Source organism: Apostichopus japonicus, chromosome 4, assembly GCF_037975245.1.
Source record: "Apostichopus japonicus isolate 1M-3 chromosome 4, ASM3797524v1, whole genome shotgun sequence".
NCBI classification, from domain to species: domain Eukaryota; kingdom Metazoa; phylum Echinodermata; class Holothuroidea; order Aspidochirotida; family Stichopodidae; genus Apostichopus; species Apostichopus japonicus.
In genome coordinates, this window is record NC_092564.1 from 10,198,806 (window position 1) to 10,220,556 (window position 21,751).

Here is a 21,751-nt window from a genome sequence, read left to right on the forward strand (position 1 = left end):
TTGGCAACAAATAGGTTGCTATATGATGTTGCTCACCGCTCAGGGAGTGACATTTAACGAGAAAATCAAAAGTTGTTCTACCATGTGCTATGACAGTGAACTTGCGAATTTGCTCTTCGGTTTGAGATGAAATTAACATGTAGCATTTCAAGGCGTTTTCATCTCCCGTAGGATCTGACTTGCAGGCTGGTTGTTGCTGTGAATGTCATGTCAGTTCATAAGGGGGTAATTAACACTGCAAATACTTTGTGCTCAATCTCTCATTGAATTATTTACCTAATCAGCCAACAAACAACATTTATTGTTTTTTCTAAGTCTGCTTAAGTTTACTTTCTTAAGGCCACATAGCTAATGATGGTAAAACCAAGATATTTACACAAGAAGCAGTTCCTGCTGAATATGCCATTCTAAAACCATTGCCATGGAGTTTTGCATATTGTAATGTAGTATGTAGTCATATCTCCATCATATTACTTTAAACATTTGCTTCCATGCCTCTTTGTCTTAAGAGTAACTGCTTACTTCCTGTTCATGACTTATTCACCCTACACCCACATCATATTCGTAGAAGCCCCCTTTGTCTTAATTCCATGAAATACTCATGCTTAAACACAGATGACAACCTGTTGCATCTCATGTGTATTACAAATAAGGTTAGTCATAGTCATCTCCTATGTGCCTTAGTAATTATAAGTAAGACCAAGAGTTTATGTCACAGAGAGGTTATTGCCCGCTCACAGGAAGTTGAAATGACTTAAATACTGTTGTTTTTTAATATGTAAAAGACTAAGATTCCAGACTTCAGAGACTGTACTTCAGACACACTTACTCAGATACACTGAATTTAGAACTGTTAGACTGAAAAAAAAGTCATTCATTCCAAATCTGCGAAAAGCAAGGAATTCGCAACCTCGCTAAATAATCAATATTAATATAATGGATAATGTTTGTGAGGACTCAAATGATAACAGTGTTCTTTGTGAGTATTTTGACGTAGATTCTTACAACAGGTTACCTCCAAATAATTGCCTATCTATGTTCCATTTAAACAGTCGAAGTCTGAACAAAAATTTCAACGAAATAAATACCTTTATTTCACTACTAAAGAATGAATTCTCTGTACTTGGCTTCACCGAAACGTGGCTAAGTGACCATCCATCACCTCTTATTCATATGAAAAATTACAAAATTATAGAAAAACATCGTGTTAATAGAAGGGGTGGCGGTGTCTGCTTATATGTGCACAATGGTTTAAACTTTAAACACCAACCAGATCTATCAACATTTAACGATATCATTGAATCCTTATTTATTGAGGCAAACTTGCCAAATTCTAAAGAGAAAATAATTATTGGTATTGTTTATAGACCTCCAAATGGTTCTTTAGAACAATTTTATTATAACATGCAAAATATTTGTACTACCATTAATCAGCTAAACTGTACTTCCTACATTATGGGGGATTTTAATATTGATTTGTTAGATAAAAACAAATCACCAGAGTTTCTAAATAACCTTTACTCAAATGGTTTCTATCCAACAATATCAAGACCAACCAGAGTGAACAGTACCTCTTCAACTTTGATTGACAATATTATAACTAATAGTAATTCTAAACTTTCATCAGGTATTTTTGTAACTGATATCACTGATCACTTTCCAGTGTTTGTCAATGCCCTCGAGACTAATCGCAGACAAAATAATCCCATCTATGCACGTAATTACAGTGATAATAATATAAAGCTTTTCACTTCTGAAATTGGGAAAACTACGTGGGACAATGTCCTAAACGAACCAGATGTTAATACTGCTTATAATACATTTTACTATTATTTCAATACTACGTATAATAATTGCTTTCCTACTCAAGTGTTCAATCCAAAAAAGAAACGTACTAAAAACATCCCTGGATCACTAAGGGCATTTTAAAATCAATCAAAAGGAAGAACATATTATTTAGACGTTATTTGAAGAATCCTACTGAACATACTAAGTCTATTTACAAAATGTACCGTAATAAATTAAACCATGTTATACGATATTCCAAACGATTATACTTTTATGATAAATTCAAGCAGAGTAGAAACAACGTAAACAGTACTTGGAGTACAATTAATGAAATTCTCAATAAAAACGGTAAAGACTCATCATATCCAGCAACATTTAAAAATGATGATTGCGAAATTAGCAATGATAATGACATCGCTAGCAACTTTAACAAATACTTTGTAAATCTTGGTTATAATCTCGCAAGTAAGATTAATATTAAACTAAAAGCGGAACATTTTTTACATAATAATGACAAGTTATGCCATTCCATATTTACATATCCAGTAACAGTAGAAGAAGTTTTAAAAGTTGCTCACACAAATGTGAAACCAAACAAAGCAGCAGGCTATGATGACTTTAAGCCAGGTATTATCAAACCAGTTATCCCATACATTGTAAAGCCTTTAACTCATCTCTGCAATATTTCTTTTAACACCGGCATTTTTTCCGGATAAGCTTAAAATAGCAAAGGTAAAACCAATCTTTAAAAAGGAGACCCCAGTCATTTTGAGAATTACCGCCCTATATCTTTATTGTCAGTCTTTTCAAAAATCATTGAACGATTAATGTTTAATCGTATATACAGTTTTCTATGTAAATATAATGTTCTTAATAACGAGCAGTACGGATTTCGTCCTGACCATTCTACAGAATTAGCTTTAGCAGATGCAGTCAACAATATTTATAATAGTCTTGATAAGAATAATACCTGTGTAGGCGTATTTCTCGACCTATCCAAAGCTTTTGACACCATCGATCACAAAATATTACTAAGTAAATTATTTTTTTATTGTATCAGAGGAACAACCCTAAATTGGCTAGATAGTTATCTTTCAAATAGATACCAGTACACTTTATATAAAAATTCTAAATCTGAACTTGCTAAAATCGCTTGCGGAGTTCCTCAGGGTTCTATACTAGGTCCATTACTATTTATAATTTATGTCAATGATATCGTTAATGTCTCCGATATTGCTAAAACAATATTATTTGCCGACGACACAAATATTTTCTTCGATTCCCAAAATCTACTCTCATCACATAGAACTGTTTCTACTGAACTAACTAAATTTTCCAGCTGGTTTGCAGCAAACAAATTATCTCTTAATATAGAAAAAACTAATTATATGGTGTTTAATGCTAGTCACTCATTCAGATGGGATCACAATATTACCATGAATGATAAAATTATTAATCGGGTTAACACTACTAAGTTCTTGGGTGTACACATAGACAATAAACTTTCGTGATCACATATCAGCAGTCTGTAACAGAGTGGCTAGAAATACTGGTATTATATGCAAATTAAAACATTATTTACCTCCAAATATACTCAGAACACTCTATATAACTCTGATTTTACCCCAATTAACTTATTGCACGACTATTTGGTCAGGAACCTATTCTACAAATCTCAATCACCTATGTGTCCTCCAGAAGAGAGCTATCCGCCATATACCACATGCTGCACCACGTGATCATACTAGCCCATTATACAAAAGATTAAATTTATTAAAACTAAATGATATTATAAGAGTCCAGCTTGCAACATTTGCATATAAAGCATGGAATGGATTGCTACCCGAGGCTTTTAAAGATTTTATATATAGTAATAGACTAATCCACAACCATCAAACACGCCATTGTAATAACGCCCATGTTTTATCCCAACGAAGTTCTTTTAACCCTGGTATTCGTGCTATAAAAACGTGGAATAATCTCCAGGATAATGTTAAGAATAAGCCTTCTTACTCTGTATTCAAAAGGAATCTCCAAACTAATTATTTCTCACTATTGATGGATTTATTCTTGTATGTGTTTGCGATTAAGATCATTATAAAGATTGTTAGGATTGCTTATTAACATTATTAATTTCAAGTAGAGTCAATTCGATTATTTCATCATTGTAGATGCTACTATTAACTTTTCTTTTTCTATTCTTAAGTTTTTCTTTCTTTTTTCTTTTTGGGGAGTCTCCTACTTTGTTAAGCCTTACAGGCTTTATAGGAGACTTCCCGTCACACTGTAAATTGTGATGAAACAAATAAATATACAAATATACAACTGCTGGGAAAGTTGGTTGAACCTCTGGAAGTATCAAGATCATGAGCCCTGCAGCCTTATGCAATACAAAGTTTGATGATTCCAAATACTCCATAAATCGCCATATGGTACTATAAGTTTAAAGATAAGTCACCAAGCAAAAATGTCTTTAGTTTTACCACGAAATGGAACTAAACGCTACATTGTTATAGCTGCAGTACACCAGTGTACAGAATGGGATTTCGTGGAACCAGTCCATGTATTATCCGATTAACGAAAACAATTGGCGAATTTTAGCCAAATTTCTCTTTAAAGGCCAAGTCATTCTGTTGTGATAAACTAATGAGTTGCTCCTGACAACTCCTCCTGGAGCTTCGGTGACTTCATTTTTCCACCCCCCCCCCCCCAATGTGCGTCACGAAATATGAAAGTGAAAGAACTTTTCGACGAACATCCCGCTGCATTAATAACTCCGGTGAATATCTAGTGATAAATCTGAATCCTGGGATGAATTCTGGGATTGATCTGAATCCTGGGATGAATCCTGTGATGAATCCTGTGATGAATCCTGGGATAAATCTGAATCCTAGAACGAATCCTATGATGTATCCTGGGATGAATCCTGTGATGAATCTGAATCCTGGGATGAATCCTGTGATGAATCTATTATCTAAATCCTCTGATGAATCCTGGGATGAGTCCTGTGATAAATCTTAATCCTGGGATGAATCCTGTGATGAATCTCAATCCTGGGATGAATCCTGTGATGAATCCTGGGATGAATCCTGTAATGAATCCTGGGATAGCTTCAGGTTGGTAACTTTGCGATCCGCGTTATGGTGGCATACTCTTATTAGAGTCTATATCAATCCGCCCGATTGTTCGCCTTCAGGAAAAGTGCCAAAAAGCAGCGGGGGAACATCTTTTGTGACCTGTTATCAATCATAATCTAGTTTTTATGGCTTGCATGTTGAAAAGCATCAATGGAAGTACATGTGGTGAGAAAAGTGGGTCAATTGAGGAAATTTTAGACCCCTTTAGGCCTCCCAGGAGCAGCGTAGGAAATTTGTTTACCAATGAGTGAAGAGGTTTGTTTACAAGTGACGAAAAGTTCCGGCTCGGAAAGCAAAAAATCTACATGGTCATGATACGGAAAATTGTTAGTGCCATGAAAGGCCAACTTGTTAGCTATGCGGTGATGGGTAGCGTTGAGCTAGTGAAAACTTCTATCTAGACTTAGAGACCACATGACTGGGCGTATACTACCATAGGAACATAGACTTGTCAAATCGTTTCCTATGGAACGCCTAAAGGGCTGTAATTTTTTTGATAATTCACTATGTCGTCTAATATAATTTGACTGAAACTGAGATATTAGGCCGATTAAGCTCCCCGTGTAGGCACTTGCTGTAAAAGATCGGCAAAAGACGTCATCACCCGGGGTTCGAACCACGGATGCAAAAGAGAGTCTCGATCATCAGCTCGTACAGTGCGCCAAGCCATCGCGCCACTGTATGGATTGAGATATTAGTTGGATTAACTAATACTTACAGCTCCCCGTGTAGGCACTTGCTGTAAAAGATCGGCAAAAGACCTCATCACCCGGGGTTCGAACCACGGATGCAAAAGAGAGTCTCGATCTTCAGCTCGTACGGTGCGCGGAGCCATCGCGCCACTGTATGGACTGAGAGATTAGGTGGATTAACTAATACTTACAGCTCCCCGTGTAGGCACTTGCTGTAAAAGATCGGCAAAAGACGTCATCAACCGGGGTTCGAACCACGGATGCAAAAGAGAGTCTCGAACTCCAGCTCGTACAGTGCGCGGAGCCATCGCGCCACTGTATGGACTGAGATATTAGGTGGATTAACTAATACTTACAGCTCCCCGTGTAGGCACTTGCTGTAAAAGATCGGCAAAAGACGTCATCACCCGGGGTTCGAACCACGGATGCAAAAGAGAGTCTCGATCATCAGCTCGCACAGTGCGCCAAGCCATCGCGCCACTGTATGGACTGAGATATAAGGTGGATTAACTAATACTTACAGCTCCCCGTGTAGGCACTTGCTGTAAAAGATCGGCAAAAGACGTCATCACCCGGGGTTCGAACCACGGATGCAAAAGAGAGTCTCGATCATCAGCTCGCACAGTGCGCCAAGCCATCGCGCCACTGTATGGACTGAGAGATTAGGTGGATTAACTAATACTTACAGCTCCCCGTGTAGGCACTTGCTGTAAAAGATCGGCAAAAGACGTCATCACCCGGGGTTCGAACCACGGATGCAAAAGAGAGTCTCGATCATCAGCTCGCACAGTGCGCCAAGCCATCGCGCCACTGTATGGACTGAGATATTAGGTGGATTAACTAATACTTACAGCTCCCCGTGTAGGCACTTGCTGTAAAAGATCGGCAAAAGACGTCATCACCCGGGGTTCGAACCACGGATGCAAAAGAGAGTCTCGATCATCAGCTCGTACAGTGCACCGAGCCATCGCGCCACTGTATGGACTGAGAGATTAGGTGGATTAACTAATACTTACAGCTCCCCGTGTAGGCACTTGTGGTAAAAGATCGGCAAAAGACGTCATCACCCGGGGTTCGAACCACGGATGCAAAAGAGAGTCTCGATCATCAGCTCGTACAGTGCGCCAAGCCATCGCGCCACTGTATGGACTGAGATATTAGGTGGATTAACTAATACTTACAGCTCCCCGTGTAGGCACTTGTGGTAAAAGATCGGCAAAAGACGTCATCACCCGGGGTTCGAACCACGGATGCAAAAGAGAGTCTCGATCATCAGCTCGTACAGTGCGCCGAGCCATCGCGCCACTGTATGGACTGAGAGATTAGGTGGATTAACTAATACTTACAGCTCCCCGTGTAGGTACTTGCTGTAAAAGATCGGCAAAAGACGTCATCACCCGGGGTTCGAACCACGGATGCAAAAGAGAGTCTCGATCATCAGCTCGTACAGTGCGCCGAGCCATCGCGCCACTGTACGGACTGAGAGATTAGGTGGATTAACTAATACTTACAGCTCCCCGTGTAGGCACTTGCTGTAAAAGATCGGCAAAAGACGTCATCACCCGGGGTTCGAACCACGGATGCAAAAGAGAGTCTCGATCATCAGCTCGCACAGTGCGCCAAGCCATCGCGCCACTGTATGGACTGAGAGATTAGGTGGATTAACTAATACTTACAGCTCCCCGTGTAGGCACTTGCTGTAAAAGATCGGCAAAAGACGTCATCACCCGGGGTTCGAACCACGGATGCAAAAGAGAGTCTCGATCATCAGCTCGTACAGTGCGCCAAGCCATCGCGCCACTGTATGGATTGAGATATTAGTTGGATTAACTAATACTTACAGCTCCCCGTGTAGGCACTTGCTGTAAAAGATCGGCAAAAGACCTCATCACCCGGGGTTCGAACCACGGATGCAAAAGAGAGTCTCGATCTTCAGCTCGTACGGTGCGCGGAGCCATCGCGCCACTGTATGGACTGAGAGATTAGGTGGATTAACTAATACTTACAGCTCCCCGTGTAGGCACTTGCTGTAAAAGATCGGCAAAAGACGTCATCAACCGGGGTTCGAACCACGGATGCAAAAGAGAGTCTCGAACTCCAGCTCGTACAGTGCGCGGAGCCATCGCGCCACTGTATGGACTGAGAGATTAGGTGGATTAACTAATACTTACAGCTCCCCGTGTAGGCACTTGCTGTAAAAGATCGGCAAAAGACGTCATCAACCGGGGTTCGAACCACGGATGCAAAAGAGAGTCTCGAACTCCAGCTCGTACAGTGCGCGGAGCCATCGCGCCACTGTATGGACTGAGATATTAGGTGGATTAACTAATACTTACAGCTCCCCGTGTAGGCACTTGCTGTAAAAGATCGGCAAAAGACGTCATCACCCGGGGTTCGAACCACGGATGCAAAAGAGAGTCTCGATCATCAGCTCGCACAGTGCGCCAAGCCATCGCGCCACTGTATGGACTGAGATATAAGGTGGATTAACTAATACTTACAGCTCCCCGTGTAGGCACTTGCTGTAAAAGATCGGCAAAAGACGTCATCACCCGGGGTTCGAACCACGGATGCAAAAGAGAGTCTCGATCATCAGCTCGCACAGTGCGCCAAGCCATCGCGCCACTGTATGGACTGAGAGATTAGGTGGATTAACTAATACTTACAGCTCCCCGTGTAGGCACTTGCTGTAAAAGATCGGCAAAAGACGTCATCACCCGGGGTTCGAACCACGGATGCAAAAGAGAGTCTCGATCATCAGCTCGCACAGTGCGCCAAGCCATCGCGCCACTGTATGGACTGAGAGATTAGGTGGATTAACTAATACTTACAGCTCCCCGTGTAGGCACTTGCTGTAAAAGATCGGCAAAAGACGTCATCACCCGGGGTTCGAACCACGGATGCAAAAGAGAGTCTCGATCATCAGCTCGTACTGTGCACCGAGCCATCGCGCCACTGTATGGACTGAGAGATTAGGTGGATTAACTAATACTTACAGCTCCCCGTGTAGGCACTTGTGGTAAAAGATCGGCAAAAGACGTCATCACCCGGGGTTCGAACCACGGATGCAAAAGAGAGTCTCGATCATCAGCTCGTACAGTGCGCCAAGCCATCGCGCCACTGTATGGACTGAGATATTAGGTGGATTAACTAATACTTACAGCTCCAGGTGTAGGCACTTGTGGTAAAAGATCGGCAAAAGACGTCATCACCCGGGGTTCGAACCACGGATGCAAAAGAGAGTCTCGATCATCAGCTCGTACAGTGCGCCGAGCCATCGCGCCACTGTATGGACTGAGATATTAGGTGGATTAACTAATACTTACAGCTCCCCGTGTAGGTACTTGCTGTAAAAGATCGGCAAAAGACGTCATCACCCGGGGTTCGAACCACGGATGCAAAAGAGAGTCTCGATCATCAGCTCGTACAGTGCGCCGAGCCATCGCGCCACTGTACGGACTGAGAGATTAGGTGGATTAACTAATACTTACAGCTCCCCGTGTAGGCACTTGCTGTAAAAGATCGGCAAAAGACGTCATCACCCGGGGTTCGAACCACGGATGCAAAAGAGAGTCTCGATCATCAGCTCGCACAGTGCGCCAAGCCATCGCGCCACTGTATGGACTGAGAGATTAGGTGGATTAACTAATACTTACAGCTCCCCGTGTAGGCACTTGCTGTAAAAGATCGGCAAAAGACGTCATCACCCGGGGTTCGAACCACGGATGCAAAAGAGAGTCTCGATCATCAGCTCGTACAGTGCGCCAAGCCATCGCGCCACTGTATGGACTGAGAGATTAGGTGGATTATCTAATACTTACAGCTCCCCGTGTAGGCACTTGCTGTAAAAGATCGGCAAAAGACGTCATCACCCGGGGTTCGAACCACGGATGCAAAAGAGAGTCTCGATCATCAGCTCGTACAGTGCGCCAAGCCATCGCGCCACTGTATGGACTGAGATATTAGGTGGATTAACTAATACTTACAGCTCCCCGTGTAGGCACTTGCTGTAAAAGATCGGCAAAAGACGTCATCACCCGGGGTTCGAACCACGGATGCAAAAGAGAGTCTCGATCATCAGCTCGTACAGTGCGCCGAGCCATCGCGCCACTGTATGGACTGAGAGTATAGGTGGATTAACTAATACTTACAGCTCCCCGTGTAGGCACTTGCTGTAAAAGATCGGCAAAAGACGTCATCACCCGGGGTTCGAACCACGGATGCAAAAGAGAGTCTCGATCATCAGCTCGTACAGTGCGCCGAGCCATCGCGCCACTGTATGGACTGAGATATTAGGTGGATTAACTAATACTTACAGCTCCCCGTGTAGGCACTTGCTGTAAAAGATCGGCAAAAGACGTCATCACCCGGGGTTCGAACCACGGATGCAAAAGAGAGTCTCGATCATCAGCTCGCACAGTGCGCGGAGCCATCGCGCCACTGTATGGACTGAGAGATTAGGTGGATTAACTAATACTTACAGCTCCCCGTGTAGGCACTTGCTGTAAAAGATCGGCAAAAGACGTCATCACCCGGGGTTCGAACCACGGATGCAAAAGAGAGTCTCGATCATCAGCTCGCACAGTGCGCGGAGCCATCGCGCCACTGTATGGACTGAGAGATTAGGTGGATTAACTAATACTTACAGCTCCCCGTGTAGGCACTTGCTGTAAAAGATCGGCAAAAGACGTCATCACCCGGGGTTCGAACCACGGATGCAAAAGAGAGTCTCGATCATCAGCTCGCACAGTGCGCGGAGCCATCGCGCCACTGTATGGACTGAGAGATTAGGTGGATTAACTAATACTTACAGCTCCCCGTGTAGGCACTTGCTGTAAAAGATCGGCAAAAGACGTCATCACCCGGGGTTCGAACCACGGATGCAAAAGAGAGTCTCGATCATCAGCTCGCACAGTGCGCGGAGCCATCGCGCCACTGTATGGACTGAGAGATTAGGTGGATTAACTAATACTTACAGCTCCCCGTGTAGGCACTTGCTGTAAAAGATGGGCAAAAGACGTCATCACCCGGGGTTCGAACCACGGATGCAAAAGAGAGTCTCGATCATCAGCTCGCACAGTGCGCGGAGCCATCGCGCCACTGTATGGACTGAGAGATTAGGTGGATTAACTAATACTTACAGCTCCCCGTGTAGGCACTTGTGGTAAAAGATCGGCAAAAGACGTCATCACCCGGGGTTCGAACCACGGATGCAAAAGAGAGTCTCGATCATCAGCTCGCACAGTGCGCGGAGCCATCGCGCCACTGTATGGACTGAGATATTAGGTGGATTAACTAATACTTACAGCTCCCCGTGTAGGCACTTGCTGTAAAAGATCGGCAAAAGACGTCATCACCCGGGGTTCGAACCACGGATGCAAAAGAGAGTCTCGATCATCAGCTCGCACAGTGCGCCAAGCCATCGCGCCACTGTATGGACTGAGATATTAGGTGGATTAACTAATACTTACAGCTCCCCGTGTAGGCACTTGCTGTAAAAGATCGGCAAAAGACGTCATCACCCGGGGTTCGAACCACGGATGCAAAAGAGAGTCTCGATCATCAGCTCGCACAGTGCGCCGAGCCATCGCGCCACTGTATGGACTGAGAGATTAGGTGGATTAACTAATACTTACAGCTCCCCGTGTAGGCACTTGCTGTAAAAGATCGGCAAAAGACGTCATCACCCGGGGTTCGAACCACGGATGCAAAAGAGAGTCTCGAACTCCAGCTCGTAAAGTGCGCCGAGCCATCGCGCCACTGTATGGACTGAGATATTAGGTGGATTAACTAATACTTACAGCTCCCCGTGTAGGCACTTGCTGTAAAAGATCGGCAAAAGACGTCATCACCCGGGGTTCGAACCACGGATGCAAAAGAGAGTCTCGATCATCAGCTCGTACAGTGCGCCAAGCCATCGCGCCACTGTATGGACTGAGATATAAGGTGGATTAACTAATACTTACAGCTCCCCGTGTAGGCACTTGCTGTAAAAGATCGGCAAAAGACGTCATCACCCGGGGTTCGAACCACGGATGCAAAAGAGAGTCTCGATCATCAGCTCGCACAGTGCGCCAAGCCATCGCGCCACTGTATGGACTGAGAGATTACGTGGATTAACTAATACTTACAGCTCCCCGTGTAGGCACTTGCTGTAAAAGATCGGCAAAAGACGTCATCACCCGGGGTTCGAACCACGGATGCAAAAGAGAGTCTCGATCATCAGCTCGCACAGTGCGCCAAGCCATCGCGCCACTGTATGGACTGAGAGATTAGGTGGATTAACTAATACTTACAGCTCCCCGTGTAGGCACTTGCTGTAAAAGATCGGCAAAAGACGTCATCACCCGGGGTTCGAACCACGGATGCAAAAGAGAGTCTCGATCATCAGCTCGCACAGTGCGCCAAGCCATCGCGCCACTGTATGGACTGAGAGATTAGGTGGATTAACTAATACTTACAGCTCCCCGTGTAGGCACTTGCTGTAAAAGATCGGCAAAAGACGTCATCACCCGGGGTTCGAACCACGGATGCAAAAGAGAGTCTCGATCATCAGCTCGCACAGTGCGCGGAGCCATCGCGCCACTGTATGGACTGAGAGATTAGGTGGATTAACTAATACTTACAGCTCCCCGTGTAGGCACTTGCTGTAAAAGATCGGCAAAAGACGTCATCACCCGGGGTTCGAACCACGGATGCAAAAGAGAGTCTCGATCATCAGCTCGTACAGTGCGCGGAGCCATCGCGCCACTGTATGGACTGAGAGACTAGGTGGATTAACTAATACTTACAGCTCCCCGTGTAGGCACTTGCTGTAAAAGATCGGCAAAAGACGTCATCACCCGGGGTTCGAACCACGGATGCAAAAGAGAGTCTCGATCATCAGCTCGTACAGTGCCCCGAGCCATCGCGCCACTGTATGGACTGAGAGATTAGGTGGATTAACTAATACTTACAGCTCCCCGTGTAGGCACTTGCTGTAAAAGATCGGCAAAAGACGTCATCACCCGGGGTTCGAACCACGGATGCAAAAGAGAGTCTCGATCATCAGCTCGTACAGTGCGCCAAGCCATCGCGCCACTGTATGGACTGAGATATAAGGTGGATTAACTAATACTTACAGCTCCCCGTGTAGGCACTTGCTGTAAAAGATCGGCAAAAGACGTCATCACCCGGGGTTCGAACCACGGATGCAAAAGAGAGTCTCGATCATCAGCTCGCACAGTGCGCCAAGCCATCGCGCCACTGTATGGACTGAGAGATTACGTGGATTAACTAATACTTACAGCTCCCCGTGTAGGCACTTGCTGTAAAAGATCGGCAAAAGACGTCATCACCCGGGGTTCGAACCACGGATGCAAAAGAGAGTCTCGATCATCAGCTCGCACAGTGCGCCAAGCCATCGCGCCACTGTATGGACTGAGAGATTAGGTGGATTAACTAATACTTACAGCTCCCCGTGTAGGCACTTGCTGTAAAAGATCGGCAAAAGACGTCATCACCCGGGGTTCGAACCACGGATGCAAAAGAGAGTCTCGATCATCAGCTCGCACAGTGCGCCAAGCCATCGCGCCACTGTATGGACTGAGAGATTAGGTGGATTAACTAATACTTACAGCTCCCCGTGTAGGCACTTGCTGTAAAAGATCGGCAAAAGACGTCATCACCCGGGGTTCGAACCACGGATGCAAAAGAGAGTCTCGATCATCAGCTCGCACAGTGCGCGGAGCCATCGCGCCACTGTATGGACTGAGAGATTAGGTGGATTAACTAATACTTACAGCTCCCCGTGTAGGCACTTGCTGTAAAAGATCGGCAAAAGACTTCATCACCCGGGGTTCGAACCACGGATGCAAAAGAGAGTCTCGATCATCAGCTCGTACAGTGCGCGGAGCCATCGCGCCACTGTATGGACTGAGAGACTAGGTGGATTAACTAATACTTACAGCTCCCCGTGTAGGCACTTGCTGTAAAAGATCGGCAAAAGACGTCATCACCCGGGGTTCGAACCACGGATGCAAAAGAGAGTCTCGATCATCAGCTCGTACAGTGCCCCGAGCCATCGCGCCACTGTATGGACTGAGAGATTAGGTGGATTAACTAATACTTACAGCTCCCCGTGTAGGCACTTGCTGTAAAAGATCGGCAAAAGACGTCATCACCCGGGGTTCGAACGACGGATGCAAAAGAGAGTCTCGATCATCAGCTCATACGGTGCGCGGAGCCATCGCGCCACTGTACGGACTGAGATATTAGGTGGATTAACTAATACTTACAGCTCCCCGTGTAGGCACTTGCTGTAAAAGATCGGCAAAAGACGTCATCACCCGGGGTTCGAACCACGGATGCAAAAGAGAGTCTCGATCATCAGCTCGTACAGTGCGCCAAGCCATCGCGCCACTGTATGGACTGAGATATTAGGTGGATTAACTAATACTTACAGCTCCCCGTGTAGGCACTTGCTGTAAAAGATCGGCAAAAGACGTCATCACCCGGGGTTCGAACCACGGATGCAAAAGAGAGTCTCGATCATCAGCTCGCACAGTGCGCGGAGCCATCGCGCCACTGTATGGACTGAGAGATTAGGTGGATTAACTAATACTTACAGCTCCCCGTGTAGGCACTTGCTGTAAAAGATTGGCAAAAGACGTCATCACCCGGGGTTCGAACCACGGATGCAAAAGAGAGTCTCGATCATCAGCTCGTACAGTGCGCCGAGCCATCGCGCCACTGTATGGACTGAGAGATTAGGTGGATTAACTAATACTTACAGCTCCCCGTGTAGGCACTTGCTGTAAAAGATCGGCAAAAGACGTCATCACCCGGGGTTCGAACCACGGATGCAAAAGAGAGTCTCGATCATCAGCTCGCACAGTGCGCCAAGCCATCGCGCCACTGTATGGACTGAGAGATTAGGTGGATTAACTAATACTTACAGCTCCCCGTGTAGGCACTTGCTGTAAAAGATCGGCAAAAGACGTCATCACCCGGGGTTCGAACCACGGATGCAAAAGAGAGTCTCGATCATCAGCTCGTACAGTGCGCCAAGCCATCGCGCCACTGTATGGACTGAGATATTAGGTGGATTAACTAATACTTACAGCTCCCCGTGTAGGCACTTGCTGTAAAAGATCGGCAAAAGACGTCATCACCCGGGGTTCGAACCACGGATGCAAAAGAGAGTCTCGATTATCAGCTCGTACAGTGCGCCGAGCCATCGCGCCACTGTATGGACTGAGAGATTAGGTGGATTAACTAATACTTACAGCTCCCCGTGTAGGCACTTGCTGTAAAAGATCGGCAAAAGACGTCATCACCCGGGGTTCGAACCACGGATGCAAAAGAGAGTCTCGATCATCAGCTCGCACAGTGCGCGGAGCCATCGCGCCACTGTATGGACTGAGAGATTAGGTGGATTAACTAATACTTACAGCTCCCCGTGTAGGCACTTGCTGTAAAAGATCGGCAAAAGACGTCATCACCCGGGGTTCGAACCACGGATGCAAAAGAGAGTCTCGATCATCAGCTCGCACAGTGCGCGGAGCCATCGCGCCACTGTATGGACTGAGAGATTAGGTGGATTAACTAATACTTACAGCTCCCCGTGTAGGCACTTGCTGTAAAAGATCGGCAAAAGACGTCATCACCCGGGGTTCGAACCACGGATGCGAAAGAGAGTCTCGATCATCAGCTCGCACAGTGCGCGGAGCCATCGCGCCACTGTATGGACTGAGAGATTAGGTGGATTAACTAATACTTACAGCTCCCCGTGTAGGCACTTGCTGTAAAAGATCGGCAAAAGACGTCATCACCCGGGGTTCGAACCACGGATGCAAAAGAGAGTCTCGATCATCAGCTCGCACAGTGCGCGGAGCCATCGCGCCACTGTATGGACTGAGATATTAGGTGGATTAACTAATACTTACAGCTCCCCGTGTAGGCACTTGCTGTAAAAGATCGGCAAAAGACGTCATCACCCGGGGTTCGAACCACGGATGCAAAAGAGAGTCTCGATCATCAGCTCGCACAGTGCGCCAAGCCATCGCGCCACTGTATGGACTGAGATATTAGGTGGATTAACTAATACTTACAGCTCCCCGTGTAGGCACTTGCTGTAAAAGATCGGCAAAAGACGTCATCACCCGGGGTTCGAACCACGGATGCAAAAGAGAGTCTCGATCATTAGCTCGTACAGTGCGCCGAGCCATCGCGCCACTGTATGGACTGAGAGATTAGGTGGATTAACTAATACTTACAGCTCCCCGTGTAGGCACTTGCTGTAAAAGATCGGCAAAAGACGTCATCACCCGGGGTTCGAACCACGGATGCAAAAGAGAGTCTCGATCATCAGCTCGTACAGTGCGCCGAGCCATCGCGCCACTGTATGGACTGAGATATTAGGTGGATTAACTAATACTTACAGCTCCCCGTGTAGGCACTTGCTGTAAAAGATCGGTAAAAGACGTCCACACCCGGGGTTCGAACCACGGATGCAAAAGAGAGTCTCGATCATCAGCTCGTACAGTGCGCCGAGCCATCGCGCCACTGTATGGACTGAGATATTAGGTGGATTAACTAATACTTACAGCTCCCCGTGTAGGCACTTGCTGTAAAAGATCGGCAAAAGACGTCATCACCCGGGGTTCGAACCACGGATGCAAAAGAGAGTCTCGATCATCAGCTCGCACAGTGCGCGGAGCCATCGCGCCACTGTATGGACTGAGAGATTAGGTGGATTAACTAATACTTACAGCTCCCCGTGTAGGCACTTGCTGTAAAAGATCAGCAAAAGACGTCATCACCCGGGGTTCGAACCACGGATGCAAACGAGAGTCTCGATCATCAGCTCGTACAGTGCGCGGAGCCATCGCGCCACTGTACGGACTGAGATATTAGGTGGATTATCTAATCCTTACAGCTCCCCGTGTAGGCACTTGTTGTTAAAGATCGGCAAAAGACGTCATCACCCGGGGTTCGAACCACGGATGCAAAAGAGTGTCTCGATCATCAGCTCGCACAGTGCGCCGAGCCATCGCGCCACTGTACGGACTGAGAGATTAGGTGGATTAACTAATACTTACAGCTCCCCGTGTAGGCACTTGCTGTTAAAGATCGGCAAAAGACGTCATCACCCGGGGTTCGAACCACGGATGCAAACGAGAGTCTCGATCATCAGCTCGTACAGTGCGCCGAGCCATCGCGCCACTGTATGGACTGAGAGATTAGGTGGATTAACTAATACTTACAGCTTCCCGTGTAGGCACTTGCTGTAAAAGATCGGCAAAAGACGTCATCACCCGGGGTTCGAACCACGGATGCAAAAGAGAGTCTCGATCATCAGCTCATACGGTGCGCGGAGCCATCGCGCCACTGTACGGACTGAGAGATTAGGTGGATTAACTAATACTTACAGCTCCCCGTGTAGGCACTTGCTGTAAAAGATCGGCAAAAGACGTCATCACCCGGGGTTCGAACCACGGATGCAAAAGAGAGTCTCGATCATCAGCTCATACGGTGCGCGGAGCCATCGCGCCACTGTACGGACTGAGATATTAGGTGGATTAACTAATACTTACAGCTCCCCGTGTAGGTACTTGCTGTAAAAGATCGGCAAAAGACGTCATCACCCGGGGTTCGAACCACGGATGCAAAAGAGAGTCTCGAACTCCAGCTCGTACAGTGCGCCGAGCCATCGCGCCACTGTATGGACTGAGATATTAGGTGGATTAACTAATACTTACAGCTCCCCGTGTAGGCACTTGCTGTAAAAGATCGGCAAAAGACGTCATCACCCGGGGTTCGAACCACGGATGCAAAAGAGAGTCTCGATCATCAGCTCGTACAGTGCGCCAAGCCATCGCGCCACTGTATGGACTGAGATATAAGGTGGATTAACTAATACTTACAGCTCCCCGTGTAGGCACTTGCTGTAAAAGATCGGCAAAAGACGTCATCACCCGGGGTTCGAACCACGGATGCAAAAGAGAGTCTCGATCATCAGCTCGCACAGTGCGCCAAGCCATCGCGCCACTGTATGGACTGAGAGATTAGGTGGATTAACTAATACTTACAGCTCCCCGTGTAGGCACTTGCTGTAAAAGATCGGCAAAAGACGTCATCACCCGCTGTTCGAACCACGGATGCAAAAGAGAGTCTCGATCATCAGCTCGCACAGTGCGCCAAGCCATCGCGCCACTGTATGGACTGAGAGATTAGGTGGATTAACTAATACTTACAGCTCCCCGTGTAGGCACTTGCTGTAAAAGATCGGCAAAAGACGTCATCACCCGGGGTTCGAACCACGGATGCAAAAGAGAGTCTCGATCATCAGCTCGCACAGTGCGCCTAGCCATCGCGCCACTGTATGGACTGAGAGATTAGGTGGATTAACTAATACTTACAGCTCCCCGTGTAGGCACTTGCTGTAAAAGATCGGCAAAAGACGTCATCACCCGGGGTTCGAACCACGGATGCAAAAGAGAGTCTCGATCATCAGCTCGCACAGTGCGCCAAGCCATCGCGCCACTGTATGGACTGAGATATTAGGTGGATTAACTAATACTTACAGCTCCCCGTGTAGGCACTTGCTGTAAAAGATCGGCAAAAGACGTCATCACCCGGGGTTCGAACCACGGATGCAAAAGAGAGTCTCGATCATCAGCTCATACGGTGCGCGGAGCCATCGCGCCACTGTACGGACTGAGATATTAGGTGGATTAACTAATACTTACAGCTCCCCGTGTAGGTACTTGCTGTAAAAGATCGGCAAAAGACGTCATCACCCGGGGTTCGAACCACGGATGCAAAAGAGAGTCTCGAACTCCAGCTCGTACAGTGCGCCGAGCCATCGCGCCACTGTATGGACTGAGATATTAGGTGGATTAACTAATACTTACAGCTCCCCGTGTAGGCACTTGCTGTAAAAGATCGGCAAAAGACGTCATCACCCGGGGTTCGAACCACGGATGCAAAAGAGAGTCTCGATCATCAGCTCGTACAGTGCGCCAAGCCATCGCGCCACTGTATGGACTGAGATATAAGGTGGATTAACTAATACTTACAGCTCCCCGTGTAGGCACTTGCTGTAAAAGATCGGCAAAAGACGTCATCACCCGGGGTTCGAACCACGGATGCAAAAGAGAGTCTCGATCATCAGCTCGCACAGTGCGCCAAGCCATCGCGCCACTGTATGGACTGAGAGATTAGGTGGATTAACTAATACTTACAGCTCCCCGTGTAGGCACTTGCTGTAAAAGATCGGCAAAAGACGTCATCACCCGCTGTTCGAACCACGGATGCAAAAGAGAGTCTCGATCATCAGCTCGCACAGTGCGCCAAGCCATCGCGCCACTGTATGGACTGAGAGATTAGGTGGATTAACTAATACTTACAGCTCCCCGTGTAGGCACTTGCTGTAAAAGATCGGCAAAAGACGTCATCACCCGGGGTTCGAACCACGGATGCAAAAAAGAGTCTCGATCATCAGCTCGCACAGTGCGCGGAGCCATCGCGCCACTGTATGGACTGAGAGATTAGGTGGATTAACTAATACTTACAGCTCCCCGTGTAGGCACTTGCTGTAAAAGATCGGCAAAAGACGTCATCACCCGGGGTTCGAACCACGGATGCAAAAGAGAGTCTCGATCATCAGCTCGCACAGTGCGCCAAGCCATCGCGCCACTGTATGGACTGAGATATTAGGTGGATTAACTAATACTTACAGCTCCCCGTGTAGGCACTTGCTGTTAAAGATCGGCAAAAGACGTCATCACCCGGGGTTCGAACCACGGATGCAAACGAGAGTCTCGATCATCAGCTCGTACAGTGCGCCGAGCCATCGCGCCACTGTATGGACTGAGAGATTAGGTGGATTAACTAATACTTACAGCTTCCCGTGTAGGCACTTGCTGTAAAAGATCGGCAAAAGACGTCATCACCCGGGGTTCGAACCACGGATGCAAAAGAGAGTCTCGATCATCAGCTCATACGGTGCGCGGAGCCATCGCGCCACTGTACGGACTGAGAGATTAGGTGGATTAACTAATACTTACAGCTCCCCGTGTAGGCACTTGCTGTAAAAGATCGGCAAAAGACGTCATCACCCGGGGTTCGAACCACGGATGCAAAAGAGAGTCTCGATCATCAGCTCATACGGTGCGCGGAGCCATCGCGCCACTGTACGGACTGAGATATTAGGTGGATTAACTAATACTTACAGCTCCCCGTGTAGGTACTTGCTGTAAAAGATCGGCAAAAGACGTCATCACCCGGGGTTCGAACCACGGATGCAAAAGAGAGTCTCGAACTCCAGCTCGTACAGTGCGCCGAGCCATCGCGCCACTGTATGGACTGAGATATTAGGTGGATTAACTAATACTTACAGCTCCCCGTGTAGGCACTTGCTGTAAAAGATCGGCAAAAGACGTCATCACCCGGGGTTCGAACCACGGATGCAAAAGAGAGTCTCGATCATCAGCTCGTACAGTGCGCCAAGCCATCGCGCCACTGTATGGACTGAGATATAAGGTGGATTAACTAATACTTACAGCTCCCCGTGTAGGCACTTGCTGTAAAAGATCGGCAAAAGACGTCATCACCCGGGGTTCGAACCACGGATGCAAAAGAGAGTCTCGATCATCAGCTCGCACAGTGCGCCAAGCCATCGCGCCACTGTATGGACTGAGAGATTAGGTGGATTAACTAATACTTACAGCTCCCCGTGTAGGCACTTGCTGTAAAAGATCGGCAAAAGACGTCATCACCCGGGGTTCGAACCACGGATGCAAAAGAGAGTCTCGATCATCAGCTCGCACAGTGCGCGGAGCCATCGCGCCACTGTATGGACTGAGAGATTAGGTGGATTAACTAATACTTACAGCTCCCCGTGTAGGCACTTGCTGTAAAAGATCGGCAAAAGACGTCATCACCCGAGGTTCGAACCACGGATGCAAAAGAGAGTCTCGATCATCAGCTCGCACAGTGCGCCGAGCCATCGCGCCACTGTATGGACTGAGAGATTAGGTGGATTAACTAATACTTACAGCTCCCCGTGTAGGCACTTGCTGTAAAAGATCGGCAAAAGACGTCATCACCCGGGGTTCGAACCACGGATGCAAAAGAGAGTCTCGATCATCAGCTCGCACAGTGCGCCAAGCCATCGCGCCACTGTATGGACTGAGAGATTAGGTGGATTAACTAATACTTACAGCTCCCCGTGTAGGCACTTGCTGTAAAAGATCGGCAAAAGACGTCATCACCCGGGGTTCGAACCACGGATGCAAAAGAGAGTCTCGATCATCAGCTCGCACAGTGCGCGGAGCCATCGCGCCACTGTATGGACTGAGAGATTAGGTGGATTAACTAATACTTACAGCTCCCCGTGTAGGCACTTGCTGTAAAAGATCGGCAAAAGACGTCATCACCCGGGGTTCGAACCACGGATGCAAAAGAGAGTCTCGATCATCAGCTCGCACAGTGCGCGGAGCCATCGCGCCACTGTATGGACTGAGATATTAGGTGGATTAACTAATACTTACAGCTCCCCGTGTAGGCACTTGCTGTAAAAGATCGGCAAAAGACGTCATCACCCGGGGTTCGAACCACGGATGCAAAAGAGAGTCTCGATCATCAGCTCGCACAGTGCGCCAAGCCATCGCGCCACTGTATGGACTGAGATATTAGGTGGATTAACTAATACTTACAGCTCCCCGTGTAGGCACTTGCTGTAAAAGATCGGCAAAAGACGTCATCACCCGGGGTTCGAACCACGGATGCAAAAGAGAGTCTCGATCATCAGCTCGTACAGTGCGCCGAGCCATCGCGCCACTGTATGGACTGAGAGATTAGGTGGATTAACTAATACTTACAGCTCCCCGTGTAGGCACTTGCTGTAAAAGATCGGCAAAAGACGTCATCACCCGGGGTTCGAACCACGGATGCAAAAGAGAGTCTCGATCATCAGCTCGTACAGTGCGCCGAGCCATCGCGCCACTGTATGGACTGAGATATTAGGTGGATTAACTAATACTTACAGCTCCCCGTGTAGGCACTTGCTGTAAAAGATCGGCAAAAGACGTCATCACCCGGGGTTCGAACCACGGATGCAAAAGAGAGTCTCGATCATCAGCTCGCACA